Below are 26235 nucleotides of genomic sequence, written 5' to 3' on the forward strand. Positions count from 1 at the left end.
AAGCCAAATTTAGACTGGGTTTATCTGGGCTATTCTGATTTCAGCAGAAATTTTTACAAGCATATGCTCTGCTATTTGACATGGTTACCCTGTTCCTGGAAGAGAGATGGCTGTCCACTCTAGTCTTTTCATTCTCATCCACATGGACTCTTCTCCTTCATAAGCCTAATATGAGCTTCTCCTTCTTAAGATGGTGGGGTTTACAAAGATAAAAATGGGAAGAAATCAAGACACTCTATGTCTAAGCACAATATGAGTACATTTCAATATTCTCTCTCTTCTACTGGCTGTAATATAATAGCCATTTTTTATTCACATATTGACAAAGAGATACTATCTCTTGATAAAAACAGCTATAAAAGAGTATTGACAATTTGCTGGGATAAAGGGAAGGATATGGAACTGGAGATATTTTTGCATTTTATACTTTTTTACCTTTCCTTTCAGAAAATATTTGAATGTCTATTCTAAATTTATAAAATTTTACCATACCCCAAATACTAAGAGGCTAGTCAGGTTTTGAACTCAGAATCACAACTGCCTGACTCAAAAACTCAAAGATTTTCCTAGGTCACAATAATCATGCAAATTTTCTAGGGCTCTTGTTATAGTTAAATTGGTAGAGTGCTTGCCTTGAATGCAAAAGACCCTAGGTTGAATCCCCAGCACCAAAAAATAAATAAATAAAATAAAAATAAAACTTTTCTATGAATTTAGTAACTGAAAAATTAAACCTCTGCTATTGAAGCATGATTCTATTCAACTTCATATCCTTTCCTACTTTTTATTATTAAAACACTTTCAAGAACACTCAAGTTTTTTTAAATAGGGAATAATTTGGGTAGATAAAATTGGACTATGTTTTGAAAATAAAGCTAAGTGAATCATTTTTATTTCTCATCATGAGATAATAGTAAAAAATGTGCATAACATACAATATACAGGTAACTTAGTTTGTTCCTTTTCTTTGGTTTTCATAGTCTACTTATGATTTTTAACCTAGATTAAACCTAGACATTCTTTTCATGAAACAATCTCTTGATATGAAAGCAAGAGAACAAGATAGATCTACTGAAAAATTCTTTTTCCACCAGTAGTTTGACTAAACACCTGAAGATATAAGAAAATAATCCTTTTATTTTTTCAACATGGCAAATCTTTTTTCTATAAACCCCACATGAAAGGCTGAAGTGGATAAATCCACACAGCACACAAGGAAACCACACAGAGCTAATGCATTTTCAACTGGGAACCAGTGATGAGCCCCTCCTTGTATATTTATTTTTGGTGAGGTCATATGTCCATCTCTTGAATGTCATAGAAATAACATTATATAGTTTTAACAAATAGAATGATAAAAACCTTCACTGCTTTTAAGCACAGGATATTTACATCATCCCCCCCAAAAAACATTTTCTTTCACATGGAACTTTTTGTTCCCAGAAGGATGTTAGTGTAATGGATTATAGAACTACATTTTTTTTTGCCTGACATCATGCAATATAATTCATATACAGCTGCTGAACTATACAGTATCGGTGAGAGTCAATAAGCATGTGTGCATCAGTACAGTGTTTGTTTGTATTGATGACTGCTTTTATATTTTATGGATTCACTACAAATGGTTAATTTTAACACTCAAGAACATTTGAGTTATTTGTTATTTTGGACCATTTAGGACCAGTGAGGCCATCAATAATTTTGAACAAATAATTATTTAACTCAGCTTATTCTTTCCTAGTATTTCAATGACACTATATATTATTTTTTTCTGGTTGCTATGAAAATTATAATTTCCATCTTATCATTTCAATTTAATTAGAGTCAATATTATATGAGTTTACTAAATACAAAATAAAAATCTTACCACAGACTGTTTATTTTCTTGTAGTCTTTATGCAACTACTATAAATATTTACGTACACATTATACATCCCAAAAATACACTGCATAATTTTTTATATGAAATAATCATAGATTATTATAAAACAAAGAGAAACAAGTATCAATAATAAGATTGCTAATACATGCTAGCCATGATGATTACACACCTATAATAATTCCAGTGACTTGGGACAATGAGGCAGCAGGATAACAAGTACAAATATTGCCTCTTTTACTTAGCAAGGCTCTCAGTCACTCAGCAAAACACTGTCTCTAATAAAAATACAAAAAGAGCATGGGAGCTCAGGATGTGGCTCAGTGCTTAAGTGTACCTAGGATCAATCAATGGTACCAAAAAAAAAAAAGATTTGTAATATATGATAAAACTTAGGCAGTGTGGTAAAATGTTGACAATAATGTAACAAATACAGAATTTAATAAATAATATGGAGAAATTATGAAATGTTATGAGTCACATTTTGGCTACAATATTAGTAGATGTGTAGATTTTGGTAAATTTTCTTTCCTATGTGCCACATATTTCTAAGTATAAATTTTCAATGTCATGACTTATAGTCTGAGATACCATTTAAACAACAGGATACATTATACTTAATATTGATTGTTTTATGTTCTACAAGATACTTTGCTCTCAGCTTTTTAAAATTTCAGAAAAGTGAATTCAAGAATGGTTTCAAAGTCACTGCACTACACAATAAGAAGTATAGAGAACCTTTAATATCCCTGATGAAAACTCTAAGGTACGTTAAAGATGAGAAAACAGTTTTATGTGAACATTCTGAATTTAAGTCTTCACTCTCAAATTTTTTTCTACACAATGACAGTACACTTTAGACAACATTCAGTCAGAAATTCACCACATTATACACATTCATCAGAAGTCCAGGTGCATATGCTTTGTTGACTTTTCCATTTTGTCTACTTTTTTTAAAAAATTTTTACACCCTTCATTTTTGGTGACCTTGAAAGTATCTACTTTTTAAGCTTTGTTATTACACATTTGGGGAAAGAACAAAATTAAAATAGCAAACCACACAAGGAAGCTACTTTGTATAAACCTTACTTTCACCATGTTAAAAACATTGGTGAGAATCTCAAAAACCTACAATTCAGAAACAAACAACAACAACAACAACAAGACAAGACCACCAAACAGACACAAGTACATCCACTCAGTGAAAGAAGTGAAAGAAACATGAAGCAGTAAATTCTCTGTTCTCAATTAAGTAGATTACAGAAGCAATAAAGAATTCCTCCAATCTTTAAAAATAAAAACATATATTTTCAGGAAGTTGGTCAGAATCAGCCCTACACTTTTGAACACTGCAAAAAATAAAATATATTCAAAAGTATTTTAGAACAAAATATTTTATAACAAATAAATAATGAGAAGTTATATAAAAGAATACTTCCTAAAGTCACATGTGCAGTAAGCAGCATTTAAGAAAAAAAATTTAAATGCTGTCAAATTTGAAGAGTTTGCCTCACCAAGCTGTTTCTGTTTCTGAAAATATGTTACGCACCTTTCAATTATAATTTGCAAATACATGCACAGCCTGGAAAAACAGTATTTATATTTGATACCTACCACTTTAGCATGATTCAGTTTGGTCACATTATCAATTAAATTGCAAAAAATCTCTAGATTCCCATTGCTGCTAAAGGAAATAATCACAAATATAACAGCTTAAAAGAGTAAAAACTCATTCTTTTATAGTTATGGATGTTTTCATTATCATGACAGAAAATTAATATCAAAGTATTAGCAAAGTCACACTCTTTTCAGAAACTCTGGAAAAGAATCATTCTAGCTTCTAGTTGCTATTGGTATTTTTTCTGTGGTTACAAATGTTTCCCTTTTCCTTGTAGTGATACAGCCTTCAAGAAGGAAAAACAATATATATATATATATATATATATATATATATATATATATATATAGAGAGAGAGAGAGAGAGAGAGAGAGAGAGAGAGAGAGAGAGAATGGTGCTGTCATAACAAGCTACAATATTCAAGCATCACAGAATCTGAGAACTATAGCAACATAGAAGGTAGATACTCCATTGAGCTTATTTTTATTCATGCACAGAGTATTTGAAATTTTATGCACAGTGGATGAAGAAAGATAAGGGACACAAAGCCAGGAGAAGTAGCAAGACAGGTTAATTATGCACAAAAGTGAGTGTGATGGATAAAAATGTGACATCATACACTGTCTCTGGATGCAGAGAGCCATGTCCAGAGTGGAGGTCTTATTTGTTTTTTCTGGAACCCTGGAAACTCTCTCAATCGCACAGAGCTTTGGATTATTCCAACTAATACTCTATTCATACTTTTTGCCTGTCCTTGGTCATCCTCTTACGATAAATGTGCATGGTACTTATTTGAATACTGGGAAAGGAGAAACTACATCAGTGATCTCTGTTACTCAATTTTTAAGAACCTTTCCTGTATATTTCCATGGATTTATATATCTGGAGACCAATTTTAAATATTTTAGAATGAGGAATAATCAGTGATCAAAGCTAAAATATAAAGTGGGAGAAAATACTTGCAAAGTACATATGTAGCAAAAAGTTGATATGACAGAATAAAAGTGGTTTATATTTGTGGGGAAAAGAAGGCATACCAAAAGAGTAAGTTACAGTCAAAATATTTCTAAATTCACTTAATAAAAGTGGAAATATTCAACAATCACCTGAATTTACAAAAAGGAGTATAAATCACTCCTACTGAGGCAAGTTAACAAAAAAGCAAATTCATTATTGCATACCAACCAGGAAGGAAAACATTAACTAGAAAGGAAAAAAAAATGAAATTGAAAACTTTGGAATTGGCCCAGACCAGCAGAGGCAGCAGCCAGAGCACCCTCTCTTGCCCTCCACCCACTCCTGGGTCCCTTTCCCCCTTCCTCCTCCTCCGCCCCTGGCTTCCCACCCTTCTCCTTCCTGCTGGCTCCCCTTTTCCCCTCAGTCCTCTGGCACCTGCAGTTTTTGGCTTTTACCTCCACAGTGACCAAAGACTTGACCATTCAAAGTCCAGGTCCCCATAGCACTGCTGGACATGGACACCGGTGTGATTGAAAGTGGGTTAAATGTCACTCTCACCATTTGGCTACTTATGCATGGGAAGGAAGTTGGCAGTATCATGGGAAAGAAAGGCGAATTGGTTAAGAAGATGTGTGAGGAGAGTGGTGCACATATCAATATCTCAGAAGGGAATTGTCCTGAGAGAATTATCACTTTGGCTGGACCCACTAATGCCATCTTCAAAGCCTTTGTTATGATCATTGACAAACTGGAAGAGGACATCAGCAGCTCTATGACCAATTTTACAGCTGCTAGTAGACCCCCAGTCACTCTGAGGCTGGTGGTCCCTGCTAGTCAGTGTGGCTCTCTCATTGGGAAAGGTGATTTCAAGATTAAGGAAATATGAGAGAGTACAGGGGCTCAAGTCCAGGTGACAGGGGTTATGCTCCCCAATTCAACTGAGCAGGCCACACTATTGCTGGCATTCCGCAATCCATCATTGAGAGTGTCAAACAGATCTGCGTGTTCATGACCATCCCGTACCTGCCCAAGCCATCAAGTTCTCCAGTCATCTTTGCAGGTGGTCAGGGCAGGTACAGCACAGGCAGTGTGAGCTTTCTCCACACCACCCCATCCATGTGCCTCAACCCTGACCTGGAGGGACCACCTCTAGAGGCCTATACCATTCAAGGACAGTATGCCATTCCACAGCCAGATTTGACCAAGCTGCACCAGTTGGCAATGCAACAATCTCATTTTCCTATGATGCATGGCAACACTGGATTCAGTGCAGGTTTGGATGCATCTGCTCAGACTACTTCTTATGAACTCACCATTCCAAGCGATTCCATTGGCTGCACAATCGGATGTCAAGGTGCCAGAATCAATGAGATTAGTCAGATGTCTGGGGTGCAGATCAAAATTTTGAACCCAGAGGAAGGATCTACTGATAGGCAGGTTACCATCACTGGATCTGCTGCCAGCATTAGCCTGGCTCAGTATCTAATCAACATCAGGCTTTCCTGGGAGATGGTTGGCATGGGGAGCAGCTAGAACAATGCAGATTCATTCATAATCCCTTTCTGCTGCTCACTACCACCCATGATCCATCTGTGTAGTTTCTGAACAGTCAGCAATTTCAGGTTTTAAATAGTTTGTAAATTTTCAGTTTCTACACACTTTATCATACACTCGTGATTTTTTAATTAAAGTGTTTTAATTCCTTTCTCTGTTCAGATGTTAATGCTGAGATCCATATTTAGTTTTATAAGCTTCTTATTTATTTATTTATTGGCTTATGATTTTTTTCTGTTTGTCACGGAAATGTAAGAGTGGACTATTAATACATTTCAGTTTAGTTCTGTAATGTCAGGAACTTTTCAAAAACAGTGAGATGGACTGGAACTTTTTCTTTGTGAATAGAAACTGGATGTCACAGTGATTCATGGGGGTTTTAGTCCTGTTGTCTTCCTGTTAGTTTTGTACCTTTTATCCCTTACAGGACCCTGATTGGGTTTTGAATAGAAGCTTTATTGCAATTAAGATATTTTCTCCTGTTCACCACTCCCATGTTTTTTATTCACCCTCAATTGTTTCTTCCTACAACGCTGTATTTAGTTGCTCCTTGTGAAACCTTATGCCCAGGTTGAGGATTAGACTTTGCTAGTTCTTAACTGTAGAATAGATGTGCAGTCCCATGGTTGGAGGATGCACACATGCATATACATGGAAGCAGTTGACCTGTATCTGGGATTCACCTTCATGGGAATATTTGTCCTTGTTCAAGCTTGCATATTTTAAATGAAAAAAAAAATCATTGGAATTGTCAAGCTTTATTCTTTGCCATGAAAAATTTTAGAACCTTGTGGAAAATTGATTTGGTACTGCCTACATAGGTACACCTTAATGAGCCATCAGTTCTACTCTTAGACACTAAAATATTCTGAATGTTCCAACAGGGAGGTGCCACTGCTGCTTTCACCATGAAAATTGACTGCATCTGCCACCACCTTCCACTGTCCATATTCCCTAAGTTAGGACCCTGGTTACCAAGATTTTAATGAGCCTATGCCCAGTCCCACAACAATGTCAGAGTCAAGCATAAGGTATGTGGTATAGTTGGGAATCAAGGATCTGAACATGGACACAATGGAAGAAAAGGCAAAGTGGAATGAGTAGAAGAAAAAGTGGTGAAGGAGTAAAAGAATGGATCTGAGGAGGAAGAAGAAACTGCTAACTGTGAATTAGATGAGAAAAATGTTGATCACAAGCAGAAGACAGGAAATATTGTGGCAGCATGACACTTACTCCAGTGGCCTCACATTAGGCATCTCCAAAAAACCAGAACTTAATAGTCTAATCAAACAAGGATGCATACACCTGGCTTCCTCCTCGTAGAGCTCTACCAGAGATGTCACACTCTTTTTCTTTCAAGATGAATAATTTCTTCCTCTCCAGGCACTGCTCATTCAACTTAAATCTTCTGTTGCTCCATTTCTAAACCTGTTCCATCTGAGCTCCCTCAGGTTGTCTCCAGTAGCTCACACCTAATCTTTTTTTTCTTCAACCCACCCCACCAGTCCTTATACTCTGGTAACCCCTCATAACTGAACTCTTAATACTCCAACCCTGATATTTTGAGCTACCCCTCTTTTTTCTGACTCCTGGATCACTCTCTGATTTGCTCCACCAACAAAACATCAAGCATAATTGGTGTAAGATTTTGTTTCCTACACAATAAGCTACATATTTCACTCATTTTTTGTACAATTAAATGAATAAATTATCCCACTCTTCTTGGAATAATACTTTAAAAGAACTAGTTGGAGAAAAATAGTTGAAGTTACCACTAGAGTGACTGGAGGGTATAGTAAAAGCAAGAGGACATGAAGCTGTTCTCTGTGGCATCGTTAATGTTCTATTTCTTAATAGAAATAGTAGTTACATAATATGTTCCTCTTGTAATAATTCAGGATCTGTAGAGCTTTGATGCTGACCAAGTATTTGCATTGTTAAATAAGATCAAGTTAATTTCATAAAAGGTGGTGGGGAAGAGCATAAGGGAGAGACTAAAAAATTAGGGTACTAGAAATTATACTATTAAATGATTAATTCAAAATAAAACTAAGAATTTATTAGCTAAATATTGCTCTCAATATTTTGAGAAAGACAATTTTTATAGGTATAGACTAGAGGGAAAATAGTAACAAAGGAGTAATATTTAAACATATTAACAGTGAATATAGCATAGAAAATGTCAGTAATTCTAAATGTTACATTGAGAACACATCTAAAATTAAAAGAGCTCTGGTAAATTTTACAAGTAAATTTTTTTTATATTATTTATATATTATATACTTGTAAAATGTATGGTATGTATGATGCCTCATTTAATGGAAAATACACCATAAGGTGATTCTGTTATTTTGCTAATGATACAGGATACTAGCAATGATAAAAGGCATTTCTTAAGTGAGGGCAATGTTGCAAATATAAATGAATAGTAGCTTCTGACTTTCTCTCCATCCATGAATAAATTAAATGGAAATATTATGTTTCAAGTTCCTCTTAGGCAAAGTAAAAAGAATGAGTTGAAAGATTTATATAAACTGTACAACTGGGAAAATATCTCCCACTTAGATGATTTTAGAAAGCTGGGGTAGCCTTGGGCCTCAGTCCAGCCTTAGGCAATGTGCTATGTATTTGGAACAGAATTAACAACAGCCAGTGTCACCCCAAGAAGAGGAATATTGGGACCATACATATAACACCCTCTCTCTAAATAGTTTTCTGTGCTTTAGATCTTAATTTTGCTTTTGCTGAAGAAGGATCTTCACATTCATACTACTAAGAACACAGGGAAAAAAAAGATACTTATCTATGTTCATGCAAGGGCATCCATGGGCTTAAAATCCTGGGATCAGGACAGAGAAATAAAATCACAAATAATTTGGTTTATGCATTTGTGGGTGTTCAGAACAAAGAGCTCCAGTCTCCAGTTTTTACCTCTAAAAATTCCATGACAGCCAATTTTTCTCAGCAGGGAAATTTCTCTTCACTGACTAATGTAATCTTTTAACATCTTCCATTCAATGGAAGAAACTAGTTACCTCACATATAACAAAGCACTCTGAAAAAGAAAGGTAGGAGGCTTAGGCAGAGGACCCCAAATAGAAAGCCATTCCAAATGCTCAAGTTCTGGGAGTGAAGCTAACTGATTATTTGCAAATCTCCCCTAGATCACAAACTATGGGTTTTACATTGATTTGCAAGCATCTCAATGGGCTGCTAAAATCCCAAGCAGTAGTTCAAAGAAGGGATTAGAAAGTACATATATTTGTTAATTCCCAGAAAGGTTTTTACACACTCATTCTGTAGATACTTGACAGACTGGACTCCACAATCTTCCCTGACATATTTGATGCACAAGTCAAATAGTGGACACCTGTATACCCGAACACAAGTGTTAGAGTAGCTTTTGTCACCAGGCACATGCGACTGGACCAGCAGCTTGGAAAGTTGAAGCAGGAGGATCTTGAGTTCAATGCCCAGCCTCAGAAAAAGTGAGGCACTAAACAATTCAGTGATACCCTATCTCTAAATAAAATACAAAATAGGCCTAGGGATGTGGCTCAGTGGTTGAGTGCCCCAGAGTTCAATCCCCAGTGCATACCCCAAAAAAGAGAGGGAATAGTTTTGTCAGTAATCTAATACCAAAATAGAGTCAATAAACTATGGATCTTGGAAAAAGATAACCCTTGCACACTGTTGGTGAAAATGCAAGTTTAAAAAAGTCACTTGTGAAAATAATGTAAACCCCTTGAACTACTTAAAACAGAAATAATATATAACACGGTTAAATTAATTCTGGGTATAAATTCAAGGAGTTAAAATGAGTAAGTCAAAGAAATTACTGCATGCCCATTATCATGTAGCAGTATTGCCAGTAGTCAAAGAAAAAAAAAAAAAAGACTTAGGTGAAGAGTGTCTCAGGAGTTTTATTTCAGGTGCAAGGGATCCAACTACTCCCCAGATAATCTCCACACTATATTTCAGACTGCTTTCTCTTGGCAGGAGAGGACACAGAGATTCAAATGGGCTATACACTCCAAAACTATATAGACCCGACACCGTTGGGTACCTCAGAAACAACTGACCCAGGAGAAAGCATGAGAATGACATGAGGACATATCATCCTGCCACGTCTACAATGGGAATCCCACTTAAATACATTCCAGTGAGGTATCTGTGTCTCTGGAAGAATAAGAGAGGACAGGCATGAGCATTTAATTACAAAGTATCAAGTGATTCTTCTCTCTCTATCTATCTCTTTTTCTCTCATATTAAATTCTCACAAACAGGAGGATACAAACCCATAAACAGTGCCACCTAGGACTTGAGTTGTGGCTCAGAGGTAGAGCACTTGCCTAGCATATGTGAGGCACTGGGTTTGATCTTTTGCACCACATAAAAATAAAATAAAGATATTGTATCCACCTATAATTAAAAAATAAAATGAATATTATGAAAACTGTGGTATCTAGTGTTAAAAAATATAGTTACAAAATAATGTGTCTATTTGAAATCTGAGAAACAGTTTACCATGTTGTGGAGTAATAAATTTGGCATTGGGAGTGTGAACAGAAAAATGAAAAAAAGAGAATTATATTCTGAGACCATAAAAAAATAAAACTAAAGAAAAAGTCCAGCCTTCCAAATTTGAGGTCCTGCTTCCCAGACATATAGAAAGCTCAGGAGAAAAAAAGCAACTCAGTTACCTATATATCAGCAACACTTTTATGAGAGAAAAAAATTACATCTGGATTTGGGATTCTCTCCTGATGATCATGCCAATCAGTATCACAAAATCTGAGGAGAACAGCTTTCCAGAACAAAGCTGTCCACATACACTTCAGGTCATGCCTGAAGATATCGTGATTGTATAATACAGAATGTCCAGACTTTCAGCTGCTGATGCATTTCCCACTGAATTGGTCAAAGGATACTGAGAATGAACTTCTCTATAAGATGATTCATTTTTGCATATACTGGAGACTATGCTGGAAAGTTCCCATCTACCAAAACCACTTCCAGCCATAGCAATTGCTGTTTGAAACTTCTTTCAAATGGTCTCCCTTTCCAGTGTACAGATGCTGTCTCAAAACCCTGCACAGTCACTATTGCCTGGCTTTCAGTGTGCCTTGCATTCTCCGTATAGATTTTTTATCATCTGTGTGAAAGCAGAACCTGGGTTTCCTGAGCATTAAGAAGGAAGCCTAGAAATGGATCTGAAAGAATGGAAGCTCCAGAAATTAAAACTTGATCAGATAGTGTAAACCATACCTCTTGTACTTATCATATGTTGGATCAAACAATTATCACCAAGAGCAGCTGATTGGAAACTGCTGCCCTCTTAGTCTGAATCCGCTGAGCCTACTTTCCAAATGACAGTAGATGGGATCAACTCCAGGAATGAATGAGGACAGAATGAGTCAAGATAGGCAGGTTCTTGGGTGCATTTACTTCCGTTTTTTTTTTTTTTTAAGATGATTAGAATTGAGTACAGATAGCAGATTTTTAAAAGGCAAGTTTTTCCAAGAGTGATGGAGTCTAGCCTTATAGTAGAATATTTAAATTAAGCCTTTTATATATGATTATATCAATGTATGAATTATATGCACACATATTGTTAATTGTTGGAAACCATATAATGGGCAATATATTTTTTTAATTTAATTTTTCTGATCTATTTTCTAAAAAGGCAGTTAGAGCTCTCAATTGGGAAGCATTCCTCTAATGTGTGATATAAGTAATGTTAGGCACAGGTGTAGTTTTTAACTAACTTAGTATCTACAATAAAAAAGACATATTTGAAATTTATTTTAATCACAAAACTGAATATATCAAGAGTACTATTATTATGTGACAAATATAAAATTACTAATTAAGAATATATATGTATTTAAAACTACATCCTTGCAACTCCCTCTATTTTAAGGCTCTGGCTCATCTTAATTCATAGTGGTCACGTTCCATTTTGAGAATATGGCTCCTCTGACCTTGGGGAGTCAAAAAGCCTGGACGCCTTCATTCCATACAAGAGGTGTGAGAAGACACTTTTTCATCAATTCTTTTCCCAAAACCAAACAGCAAGAGTGGCACTGTCCTCAGAAAGAGAAGGAAGACCAAACAAGACAGGGTTTAAAAGACACTGATTTTTTTTTTTCTTTCTATGTGATGCTGAACACAGACTTATTAACATTTCAGGTGTCAGACAGCATAAAAGAGAAGAGAAAGTTCCAAGAGTGGGTGCCTCATTTTGTATATCTTTTCACAGCCTTGACTCTGAAACTTAAATATATTAAAGAAAAACATCTTATTTTGCAACTTAGCCTTTGACTTAATGCCTAGGTTGTGATATTGTTTCCTCACTTGGTATGAGGTACTGTGAGAGTTTCAGCATAAATCTGATGTGTACATGTCTGCATGAGCTAATAGTACCTCAATAATGGTCCAGACTTAGGGAAAAAAGAAAACAGTACCAATAAGGCAACTGCTGTTTTCCACAGAATTTTCTCAAGGTATGTGACAGAATCCTGGTTTCCAATTATAATTGATGGATGAGTCACTCTAAAGCTTATTAGATCATAATTGATCTGGTTTATTAATTCATGCTGGTCTTATTGTGTGTTTTTTTTTTTTTCTTCTGGTAGAAACAGTTAGCTGATGACTGTTGAACATCAGAGAGTCACGTATCATCTTCATCAGGGCACCTTAATTCTCTGCTTTGATAATTCCTCCTCTAATGTGGGCTTGTTATTTTGGACACAACAGGATTTGAAAAGCAAAATCAAAAGAAATCAATATCTTTTGAGTGTAGGTACCTATTCATTTTCATCTTTAGAGGTTCCTATGAGCCACAATAAATAAAAAAAAATGGCAGGCACAGTAATGCATGACGATAATCCAAGTGGCCCAGGAGACTAAGGCAGGAGGATTGTTGAAAATGTTTAAACTGAGCCTCAGCAATGTTGAGGAACTGAGAAACTCAGTGAGACCCTGCCTATAAAAAAATACAAAATAAGGCTGGGGATATGGCTCGGTTGCCAAGTGCCACTGAGTTCAATCCCTCATATTCCAAACCTCCCCCACTCCACCCCCAAAAGAAAGAAATATTAGATTTAAGGACTTGGAAACAGGTTCTGCATTTTAACATGTGAAGATAAAAAATACAATACCTAGTTTATAAATACAGAAAAGAAGGAAAAATCGCTGATATCATGCACTGTATATCATACTACCCTATTTTAAACATGAAGCTTGTATAATGGTTTGAAGGAAAGAAACATGTTCAAATATCCACAATTATTAAGAAGACCAGGTAGAATTCAGAATCAACTATGCATGACTCTAAATCCCAAAGATTTCCACTAGACCACATACTACATGCACATTTTCTTACTCTCTGAGGTTTTGGATGGAGACATACCAAAAAAATCAGGATCTGTGTCCATATTGTGTACATCACCAGTGGAAATAATATATTCAAGAGTATTCTTCTGAAACTTCTAGAAAGTACTTGGAATAATTTTGAGTAATGGCTGATGTCTCAATTTAGAAAATCAATAATCAACGATACATTTTTATGAGAATACTACAATACATTCCGCAGGCATGGTGATAAATTCTTCTTTGGAAATTCCAGAAAGAGAATACTTCATCTGTGTCCCAAAAGTGCTAAAAATGAAAATTTGAAAACCCATAAAAGAGAGTGTAGAAGGACACAGCACTTTTAAACAAGATCCCAAAGAATGCACTAGAACTTTCTGATGAGATTATTATCTGGGCCTTTCTATATAAGAAAATGAAGTTACATGGAACTTGAATCAATACAAAATGATTTTTAATAGACATAATTGGGAAGTACATTCCATGATTATAATATATATGTATTGATAGGATACCATTTTAAATAATAATCATCATCATCATCTTAAATAATTATTTATTGCAAGAATTATTCTAAATATTTAACACAGAAAAATATAAATATGAGTCTTAGTGAAATGAAATAAATACAAATTAATAGTAAACAACTAATAATTTAAATAAAAATAAATTCTAAGACACACCTGATGTAAGTAAAGCCACCCCTGTCATGAAAGTAGTCCCTGGTATAGAGATGAAAATTCAGTTCCAGCTATCAACTAAAGGAGCCACATTTATCCTAAAGTTTCCTGATTACTAACACTTCTGTTAGTGAGAATAATTTTCAATAATACAGGTGAACAACATTTAATCTTTGTGAAATATTCAGCTAACCAAGAATGGTGGCACAAACCTAAAATTCCAGTGGCTCAAGAGGCTGAGATAGAAAAATAATAAGTTCAAAGACAGTATCAGCAACTTAGTGAGGCTCTAAGCAACTTTGAGGGATTCTGTCTCTAAATAAATATAAAAAGGTATGGGGATGTGGATCAGTGGTGCAGTGCCTGTGGGTTCAATTTCAGGTACAAAAAAAAAAAAATCCTTTAAAAATGTTGTGCTTCAATTTTTCCTCAATAGTTGTTCTTGTTTATGTCTCCTAAAATTAAGTAAAAATTATCTATTGTTACATAGTGCATCTTATTGTCTTTGATATATCCTATCACCTTAAGCATTATAATTATTGAATATTCAGGTAGTGAACATATGAACAAGATAGAACAATTCAACAATGAAAAAAAATTGAAAGTATATAAGTAAACTCCACACCTCTGGTCAATTTAATTTTGACAATTTTGTCAGAAAAATTAAATGGAGAATAAGTAGTCTCTGCCTTAAGCAAGATCTATATAAATGAATATTTATGTTTCAAGTTATGTTATTGGATTTCGATGAGATTATGTACAATATTTAACATGAAATGTATTTTACACTAGAATATAAGAGCAAAAACTATAAAAATTAAGAAGAAAGCAATTACATATTTATAAATCAGATTTAGCTGTGAAGTCTTAGTTATGCTTCCAAAGTAAAAATAAGAAATAAGAAATTGGACTTGAAAAACCTTCTGTACAAAAAATAACCTCGACATTAAAGTGATGACATAATTATAAAGTTTTCCTTTTTGTTTTCAAAGAACTATTTGTTCCAGTTTATAACCTTTGCTAGAGGGCAGTCAATTCTCCTTATTGAGAAGCTGATTGAGCCCACAGCCCAAATAATTTTTTTTCTTAGGCTTTCACACTCCAGTGCCAAAATGCACACTTCATAATTACCCAATGATAAGAGCCTCAACCATTGAAAATGTCATACATCCCAGAGACCCCCAAATATTTCAAGCTGTTAAGTCAATGATAAGTCTAAAATCTAGATGATTTATAGCACTTGACATGTACAAATTGCTGACACAGTTCTAATTGGTTTTAGTTAGACCTTTGAATAAACCACTATTTTTTGGCAGTATTTTTCTGTTTCTTTTGCCTATCCAAATGCAACTGTCTTGCATTATGTAAAAAAAAAAATAATAACATTTGCAAAAAATACCATAAAGTGGATCAATATCGAAGAGAAAAAAAATGTCATATGCAGAAAATTAAAAATTTTATGCCTCTTTAATACAAAAGTAAAATTAATTTGGTGGTTTCCTGGTAAAATAAAGAACTACTAGATGAACAAGCATTTACCTCTGAAATACACCAAAAGTAACTGGAGGTGTGTTGAGACTGTCATTCATATAAAAATATTTAATGCTGAACTATTCACAAGAACCAAATTGTAAAATCAATGCAAGGTAAATAGATAAATGGAAACATGTAAGTCCTCACATTAGAATATTACTCAGCAATATTATCTATATAATATATATATATATATAATATATATATATATATATATTATATATACCTCATATATGCTAAAAAAGCACTCTACCTCTGAGCCATTATCCCAGCTATATTGAACAAGTATGTTTCATGAGAGCACTAAATGTTACAATGAATGTGTACTTGGAAACCTTAAGCTAATTGAAAGTAAGAAGAAAAACTGTAATGTGTTTTACAATTAATATTATATGTAATTTTCTAAACAAGTAAATCCATGAAGCCAAAACACAGATTAGTCATTGCCAAGAGCTGTGTGAAAAAGAAACAAACAAACAACAACATTAACAACAAAAAACTGGTAGTGGGCACTAATTTGTTTCCATCTAAAATAGTTCATGGAACTAAATGTTGGGGATGGTATACATGTGAATATACTAAATGATAAATACTTACAAACTGAAAATATTTATAAAGTTAATCTTAAGTTCATGTAGACTTTGCAGGAAATGAATAGATAAATAATTTATGGAATGCATAAAGCAGGCAAAATACCAGCCAGAAAATAGGGAAATAAAATGTAACTGATATTGTTCAAAGAAGCACTGAGTTTTCATTATGAGATCCACTTGCATTTATGTGAATATAATATGGCTTTTTTTTTATTTTCCTTTGTACTTTATAATTTGTGATAAGTATATACGAAACCTATGTCTATACATCAACCACTATTGTAAAATTTTCAAGTTGTAAAGTTTTTAATATACTTATGTAAATAAATATGCATTTTTTGTGAGTGTGTGTGTGCATGCACTGACTGAGATGAAACCCAAGATCTTGCACAAGCATGGCAGGTGTTTCACTGTTTTGCCACAACCCATTTAAAAGTGTGCATTTTTAATCTTGGTTGCTTCTCTCTCTCTCTCCCCCTTATTCTCTCTCTCCCATTCTCTCTCTCTCTCTCTGTCTCTCTATCTCTCTCTCTGCCTCTCACTCCCTATCTTTCTCTCACTCTCTCTATTTTGTATTTTTGGGACACAGATGGCACCCGGGGTCATTTACCACTGAACTACATCCCTAGTCCTTTAGATTTTTTTTACAGTGACAGAGGGTTTTTCTAAGTGTATCAGGCTGGCCTCCAATTTATAATCTTCCTGCATCAGCCCTCAGTCCTGGGATTACAGGGATGTCTTGCCATATCTGTCTATTTATCTCTTTTTGAAAGGATATCTAATGCCAATTTGAACTTTGTATTGTATATATTTCTTATTGCTAAAATGAACTTTTTATCATGTTCTAATTAACATTCTGCTAATACTCTATTGATTGTTGTTGCTATTTTATGGCTGAATAAAGATTTCACATGATTAACCACTATCTTTTACTACTTCACCCATGTGCTTTCTTGTTTTGCCTATTTATTTTATATAGAGTATAAACTTGATCTCCCTGCTGATTAGTGTGCTAGGTCTCGCATACTTCTCAGTTCTCTGGGATCCTCAGCCTCCTCACTTCTGCTTTTGCTCTAATTCACTGTTGGCAATTTCTCTTATCTCTACTAGTACATAGGTCCTGGGTCTTACTCTAACATAGCAAGGCACAGGTCTGTGTGAAAACAAAGAAATAAAAAAATCATCTTTATCTCATGACAATGTTTCAGACAGAAGAAATTATGCATAGGAACAGTCAGATTTATGAATGAAGAGTTACAAGACATTTACTAAACAAAAAAAATGAAACCTGAGAAATAAGATCCTGAGTATAAAGTTCCCTGACATGTTATTTACACTTTAGTTATATAAGTAATTCAAATAGATGCAAATAACACAATTTATCATACATCTGTAAAACTGGCAATTTTGGAGGCTGAAGCCAGATTATTAAAAATACAAAGCCAGCTAAGCAAGGTCATTCTATTTCCAATTGTGCTCTCTTAAAATCTCATAACTGTAGGGGGAACAGTGGCACACTATTGTAATCACAGAAGGTTGAAGGTTGGGGCAGGAGGATTACAAGTCCAATTTTAGGAACTTAGTGAGGTCCTATGCAACATAGAGAGACCCTGTCTTAAAACTGAAAATGCTCAGGCTGTGATTCATTGGTAAAGTGTCAATGGGGTCAATCACCAAAACCTCTAAAAAAATTAAGACCCACAATTTATAAAAAATAAATTAATGAATTATCTAATAGTTGTTTAAATTACAAAATCAGTACTTAGTACTTATGTGAAGAAATTTGGCCTACACATTGTTTAGCCTCACTTTTAATTTCTGCTTGAAGGAGATAACTTACAGTTGAGGTATATGATATATATTGTAAATATCTGAAGAATTGTAATCCCCTGAGACCAGAATATATACATTACTTCTAGTTCATTATCCAGTTTCATGAGGCCTAATTATAATAGTATAGGTTTAATAACCAGTGTTATTAACAAATATTAATTTAGTAATAAAATAAAAAACAAATTTGAAATATGTATCTTGCTTCAGATATATATACATATTGCTCAGCAAGCACCAATCATGATGGTGTACATCTATAATTTTAGTAAGTTGGGATGGTAAGGCCATCCAAATAAGTACAAGACTCCTAGTTATGATGGTGAATTTCTGTAATACCAGCGGCTCAGAAGGCAAAAGCAGGAAATTCTCAAGTTTAAAGGCAACCTCAGAAATTTAGTAAGACCTTAAGCAAATTAGTAATTTCCTGTCACACACACACACACACACACACACACACACACACAAAGCTGTGTATGGTGGTGCATGACTCTCAGTGATTTAGAAGATTTAGCCAAGAAGATTCCATGTTCAAATCCAGCCTCAGCAATTTAGAAGAGCTATAAACAACCTAGTGAGACCCTACCTAAAAATAAAGCATAAAAAACCTGGGAATGTGGCTTAGTTGATATGTACCCATGATTCAGTGCATGGTCTCAAGAATTAAAATAAAGAAAAAGAGAAAAGAACAAAACTAAACAAAAAAAAAAGTTTTTGATGTGATTCAGTGGTTAAGTTCCTGTGGGTTTATTTCCTGATACTTATAAAAGTATAAAAACAATTGGGCAATGTAGGCAGAGATAATATTGTTCAATTATAGAACACTGCTACATTTGACCCCAGTACAAAGAAAAACAAGAATAAGAAGAATAAAATAAAGAGCCTCACATTCACTTAAGTCAAATCCACAGTAATTTTTTAAAAATTTTATTATTTAGTTGTAGTTGAACACAATACCTTTATTTTATTTATCTATTTTTATGTGGTGCTGAGGATCAAACCCAGGGCCTCACACGTGCTAGGCAAGTGCTCTACCTCTGAGCCACAGCCCCAGCCTCAAAGTAAATTTGTTTTTTAATTAATTAAGCAATCAGTGCCTTAGTTAAGTTGGTAGACTTACAGAATTTACAAGAGTTGCTCCTGCACATTCAATAAGAGAAAAGCTGAATTAACTAAAATTGAATGATAGTTTTTCTCAGCCCATATGAGGACTATCCATTGATGAATAACTAATGTGGCACCAAGCACATGGTAGACTGCAAGATGTACATGCTGAAGCTATTGATTGCACCCTGAAGAAAAAGTGTAAATTGGTAAAATTAAACCAGGATTTTTGTAACAAGCCAAATGTGTGTGGGGGGGAGATGGATAAAAATGTTAAACACCCTATTTTTTTTACATGTTTTTCTTTAGAAACTCCAAAATATGTGTCAAAGAATATAAGGAAGAATACTGAGAATGCTTCCCACATGGTGTGAGGTGTTTTTTGTTTTTTGTTTTTAATTTTTCTGGTACTAGGGACATATATTCTAAATATACAGTTTTATATGTTCCTTTCAATATCCATTAAGAAGCAGAAAAATGTGTATTTCTATTGCCTTTTATACTTTTGTTTGTACCTTTACTTGTCTATTTTCTTGATCTACATTTCTAGACCAGCATTTATAAATAGTTGGAACTGTTTTTTTTGTTGTTGTTTTTTTTTGTTTTTCGTTTTTTTTTTTTTCTTCTGTTCATTAGTTCTCTTGGGCTAAACTTTTATGAATATCTTCATGCTGTCATGCTAAAGTTCTCTCAAAAGATCATATTTTAATGAATGTATAATAAATAAATTATGGCTATGTTTCTAATGGACACATTGTAGCAACACATTAATTACTAAGCAGAATTAAACTAAAACAATTCACAATCACCTATGAAGTAGTCACATTACTATGTTCTTTATAGGCTTATCAGATGTGATGATGACTGGAATAAATAAAATTAAATGTTTCTTTTTTGGATGAATCAAAATTTTGTCCTTGGCCTACTCATCATAAAATGACAAATTTGAGTACAAACACTAAAAAGTGTTTGGGGGTCAAATAAGATTGAAGAAATATGAGCTTATTTATTTTTAGTTACAGCATAGCTACAAAAATATTACATGTTGTAAAACACTGTCAAGGAAATGACACTAACATAATGATATATCAAATATTTAATTTAATATGTAATATATAAAAATCATAGAGAAATATTACCCCCCATAATTGCTACCACCATAATAGTTATATACTGAATGGAAATATATTTCTGATAGTGCAATACAGTTGTATTTGCAAGTTTAAAATAACATCTAATTAAAAGATGCAAGATGTAGCTGGGCAAGGTGGCACACACCTGTAATCCCACTAGCTCTGGGAGACTGAGGATGAAGGATTTCAAGTCAAAACTAGCCTCAGCAACAACAAGGCACTAAGCAAATCTGTGAGACCTTGTCTCTGAAACAAATACAAAATAGGGCTAGGTATGAGGCTCAGTAGTCCAGTAGCCCTGAGTTTAATTGCTAGTTATACCCACCCCCAATCAGAGACTTTGATGGGAAACTTTGAAGAAACCAATAACAATGAGGTAGAAAAAGTAGAGAATGGGACCCTAAAATTGATGAAACAACATTCACTCAATGAAACAAATGATAGAAAACTAGCCAACAAATTGACCAAGTTTAAACTGAGTAGGTTAAAAAGCTAAAAATGTATCAGCCAATCTCCAAAATATAAAACAAAAGTGATCAAGATATGTATAACAGTGTAAAACCTCCTTCTCTGAAAATCAGTTTTTTTTTTTTTTTAGTTCCAAATAATAAAATGTATCCCTATTAGGATCATAAGGAAATAATACTTAAGGAAGAAGTTATCAGAAGTAACTAAAAGCAAAGAGAACATGTGAGTGTCTAGCATAAAGAGAATAGTTTACCAAAGAACACCAATAGGTTACATCACAAAGAAACTGTTATTTTTGTTTTGTTTTGCTTTTGTTGTTTTTTGTTTTGTTTTGGTTTTGGTGCTGGGGATTAAACAGGACCTTGTGCATGCAAGGCAAGCATTCTACCAACTGAGCTATATCCCCCACCCAAGAAACTGGTGCTGAGAAATGAATCACAAATAAACTTACATACTATTCTGAAATTTAAACCTGCCTGATCAACCTGTTTCTGACTCTCAGAAAAGGAAGGGAAGTTTCAATCGTGTTTTATAGCAACTTTGTTCAATGGACTCTTTTTTTTTTTTATGTTAAAAAAATATTTTAATAAGCATATTCAGAAATGACAGAAGGGAATGGGAGAAGGTAAATATTTTACAGTGCAAAATTACTATGCATAAATTTAAAAACATCTAATTCATAATTTTAAATGCCTATTTAAATATTACTTCAAATACATTTTAAAGCTCAACATATTTGTGTTGAACTGAGTTGCAGATTCTGAACTCTATCTGAAAACATCATAAAACAATACCAAACGAAAATGATAGTGCTTTGCTGGGGTGGGAGTGGGGTAGGGAGATAAGTAACTACTAACAAAGGCTTCTTTTCCCAATGCAGTTTGTCAAAAAGTTCAAGAGTTATGAAATGTACTAAATCTTAAGCAAATTAAATTCATGATATTACTAAAAATTTTTAAATAGTGCAATGACTTATCAAATTATAGTGGCTGTGTTATGAAGAAATGTGAAACACCTGTATAAACACAAAATACAATTAAATATTTAATAAAAGCTGAACATTATGTATTATAATAGTGGAATGTTCATTATGCATATTTTAAAAAGACAAGAAAAGTAAAATTTTCCTAACATTTATACATGTGCCGCATTTGTAATCATGCCTGAGAATTTACTTAAAAACATTCCTATAATAAATTTGTAAGAACTTCACAAACCAGCAAACAAAATGTATCTTTTAAAAAAGGTGAAAACGGCATCTTAATATTGCAACCATTTAAAAAAGCACAGCATTGCTATTCTAAAGACCATCTTTGACTAGAGCTAGGAGGCTTTGGATTCATTTCATTAAATCTGTTTTAAAAATGGATTGTGACCATCTGCTAAAACTATCATCATTCTGGATAAATTAATGTTTTAGGTAAAAACAAACAAAAACAACAAAAAATTCATTGCTTCTTGACACTTCTACCCAAAACTTGATTTACTTGTATATTTATGTAACAACAGTGAATGTACATTATATGACATCATCAAATGTTGTAAAGTGGCTTTAAACACTGTTTGGGGAAAAAAAGTTGTTCATATTGGTGAAAGGAAGCAGTCTGAACAAATGTTAATAATACTTTGTGTGGGGGGGGTAAGGCCTAAATGACAATTTCTCAGTGCAAACCTCTACTCAGTTGCATTAGACAATTGAGTCATTAAAAAGAAGACTACTGAAGATTTATTTTTAAAAGGCATTGGCTTCTTGAACTGATGGCTAAAAATGAACTGGAAGAAGCATTTGGGGATATGTCTGTGTGAGAAAAGAATAGTTAATAATCTTTTATAAAAGTCTGGATATAGGTTGGTCTATTAGCTGTATAAAACTACATTTTCTTAACAAGAATTTTGCACTAAAAATAAAATGGCACCCTTACATGACTATGCAGATGGATAATCCCATTTGTCATCACACAGAGAAATGGTTTTATCTATATATCTTATTTTCATTCTGGAAAAACATTATCAAATCTGGAAACTGGCTTATATTGCAAAGGTCTGAAAACTCTTCAAACTCCATCATTTTTCTCATAAAATCAATACTGTTGCCTATCAACAGTTACTCCTTGTGTGCCAATATATTAATATTACTTAACCTTTTCCCCTCTATTGATTTAATGCAAAACTGGGAAACTTTATAATGCATATAAAAATAACTAAACAGGAGTCTAGTCAGCATGACACATTTAAGCTGACATTAAACCTTTGTTTTACTTAAAAAATAACTTTGAAAATTATAGCAAATAAAAAACAAACTGTGCAATCTAAGCATCATGCTTAATTTCAGAATTCTCAAATTACTTGTCCATAGAAGAAATTTGAAAAAAAACAAATTTTCACTATTCTTAATGAAGGCTTTTGCCACCTGGATAAGAAACAGGACTTAGTTAACTACATAAACACTTAAAAATTCATTAGAAAACCCTTAGCAAAATAAAATGAAAGCTGACAGACTCAGGATATCAATTCCTCTCATAAAAGTTTACCAACTGTACAAGTTAAGAAAATTATACAAGCTTTTTTGTATTAAGAAAGGACAGCTCAGTCAAGACATATGTACTGTAAAAATCTTTCAAAGGCTACAAAGAATCTGGAAAAATACAGAATGTATTTCTTAAGCCCAGATAAGAATATGGAAAGACATCATTGATGTCAACAATTTTACATATACAAACCTGACTTGGTTTATTTTAAACTTCTATATATAAAAAAATCATGCTAGCATAACTTTCAGGATTCATAAGGGTTCCCTTAATAATGATACTCAATTTATATGGAGAAACAATGCCTGTTATAAGGATATTTCAAGAAACTCAGAAAAATTGATGTTAAGCAGAACTCTAAACTCTTATTATTTTTTTCCTTTCTTTCCTGGTATTCCTCCACATGAAACTAAAGAAAAATTACCTTGTAGTGAGATTTTATGATTAATACATCAAATGAAAAGGTACTGATATCTTTACTTCATTCAAATTTGCTAAATTATTTTTATATCCTTGAAAGGGTCTGATAGTTGTGAAGAAAAAGATCTTGAAAAAGGTGGAACTATAAAATCTTATTTCCTAAAAAGTTAGGATTCAATTCAAATTTTCAAATTTTAACCAATTGCTTGTAGGAAATAAAAAATTTTTAAGGTAACCCATCAACCCTGAAAATTTTAGTCACACCAGAATTTTTCCAAATAAAGTAAAATAGGCCTAAAATTTAGTCATCTGTGTTTTCAAGTTCTTCAAATTTTCCATGTGATATTGCTTCTTGGAAAAATTCAGAAGAACCTGAACTTTCTTTTCCATTGCTGTTTACCCTTCGCCTTTTGGCAGGTCTCTCACTTTTTTCATCCAAATCATTTTCATTTCTTGCAGTCATATGGGCAAGTTTTGGATCAGTGGTTAGGTTATCTGTTTCATAACCATTAGTATCCATGTCTGCATGAAATGGTTTCTTATTTCCACCTGTTGGTCCATTGACATGTAATCCTTCAACTTTTATTTCTTCTTTGTTTAATATTTCACCTGGTCCATTAGATGACACCCCATTTTGGTTACTATTGCTTACAGTGCCATCTTCTTTCTCAGACTGGCTGTTACTACTGTTTGAGGCAATTGGGGGAGGGGATGGTGCTCGACTTGATGCAGCACTTTCACTTTCATCCAGAAGCCGATCCATGTAGTCCGTTACACCAGGATGAAGGTTATATTTCTTTTTTCCAAATCGCGTTTGCTGGGCAAAAAAATCATAACGTTCCGATTTTTTCCACATGTAATAGAATGCTACACATTCACCAACTGATCTTGTTCGTACTTTATTAGCCTGAATCAAATGAAAATCTTTTCCATAGGCCTTCAGCCCTTGTTCAAAATTTCTACATTCTTCCTCTGTCCAAACAGATAATTCCTCTCTAGCTGCTTTTACATTAAATCTTAATCTTCTCAATGCTTCTTCTGTATCAAAATTACATTTAACCAATTCATATAAAGCCTGTTCATTGTCTTTTATGTGAGATCCTTCAGGAATTGCTTCTACACCTTTCTCATCACCCGTTCTTCTAGATGCATCCTTAAGAAATACAATCACTTTATCTTCTGGTAGGTACTCAGGGTCCCACAGGAGCTGATCATCATTTTCATATACTTTTTCATTTTCTTTGTATCTACAAATGCCAACTGGAATTTCTGCTTGAAACATGGAGTCCACCATAATCTCCTTTTTCCAGTCTTCTGATGGAATATAATCCTCATCTTCTTCAGATTCTTCTTCTATTTCACTATTTGTATCAAAATATTTACATCGACGTGGGTGAATTATTTCCTGGGCATCTTAAGAAGCAACAGATTGTGATGGATCATCATTGGAAGACTGAGTTTCATCCTCCTGACCCGATGAGTCCTTTATATTCTCTTCCTTATTTTCCCCACTGCAGCCACTGTTGTCGTCATTATCAGCATCTTCATCATCTTCACCCTCCTCTTCTTCCTCCTCATCTTCTTCAGGTAGTCGAACAGTACTATCATAACCATAAAGACTGAGAAGTTCATGAATTGGCATGTCGCCTTCCCTTGCAAGATCCTCTATTTCAGAACTGAAGTTTGTTTCTCCTTCCATCATTTCTTCCTCTTCTAATGTTCGTTCATCATCAAAATCATGAACCAGCATGTCAGCTGATGGATCAAATTCATGGTCATCTGATGTTGCTGAACCTCCTGGACTTGAAGACTCAACAGATGGCAGCATCACATCTGTCTTGTCTGCATTGAACCTCAACCAGTTGGTTCTTAACCACGTCGGAAACTCAGCCAGGCACTGGGAGAATCGAGCCACCACACCATTCCGCAGCGGATTCCCAGCGGGCGGTGGACGCCAGGGAGACCCGCGCTGCCGCCACCGCGAAGCAGAAAGATCGCGCGTGGAGCGGGTGGGCAGAGGCAGGGAATTGCCTCAATGGACTCTGAATTACTACTTAATGCTGATCACATTATCATGATGGAAATTTAAATACACAGATTTAATTTGCAGTAATTTCTGATTTTTAATATAGTGGAAAAAAGAGAATTCGACACTTATTGGAATGAAATAATCAGAAATTATTTCTTACAATTTTGGATTATTTAAATACAAGATGTTCACAGTGTGAGTGACTGTGAATGTACAAATTTCAAAGTATTTCAAAATGATGAAATAGCCATACTACCTATGAAAGCTCTAAGAGAAAATTATTCCTTTTCATTTTCTCAAATCTCATGGCTTCTAGTATTCCTTAGCTTGTGACCACAAATGCTTTTCTTCTGAATTGATCGAACACTCAAAACACAGAAACCAGGTAAGCCCTCTCACAGGGAAGATGGTAGTAATACAGCAGAGAACTACCCTCGAACCTCACAGGGTCTGAGAACAATATTATATCATATGGAAGACCCCCCAATAGACTGGCTCTTCCAAATATTGTTTGTAAAGATAGAGAAAAGTCAGT

At 34.1% G+C, this 26235-nt stretch overlaps 2 pseudogenes; one reads left to right on the forward strand and one right to left on the reverse strand.

The window, feature by feature from the left end:
- The first annotated feature begins 4968 nt into the window (after positions 1–4968).
- LOC143403629 (poly(rC)-binding protein 2 pseudogene) lies at positions 4969–6204 on the forward strand (annotated as a pseudogene).
- Positions 6205–23972: 17768 nt separating this feature from the next.
- LOC143403499 (mesoderm induction early response protein 1 pseudogene) lies at positions 23973–25514 on the reverse strand (annotated as a pseudogene).
- Positions 25515–26235: the final 721 nt, after the last annotated feature.

The sequence above is a fragment of the Callospermophilus lateralis genome, chromosome 7 (assembly GCF_048772815.1).
Source record: "Callospermophilus lateralis isolate mCalLat2 chromosome 7, mCalLat2.hap1, whole genome shotgun sequence".
Taxonomy (NCBI): Eukaryota; Metazoa; Chordata; class Mammalia; order Rodentia; family Sciuridae; genus Callospermophilus; species Callospermophilus lateralis.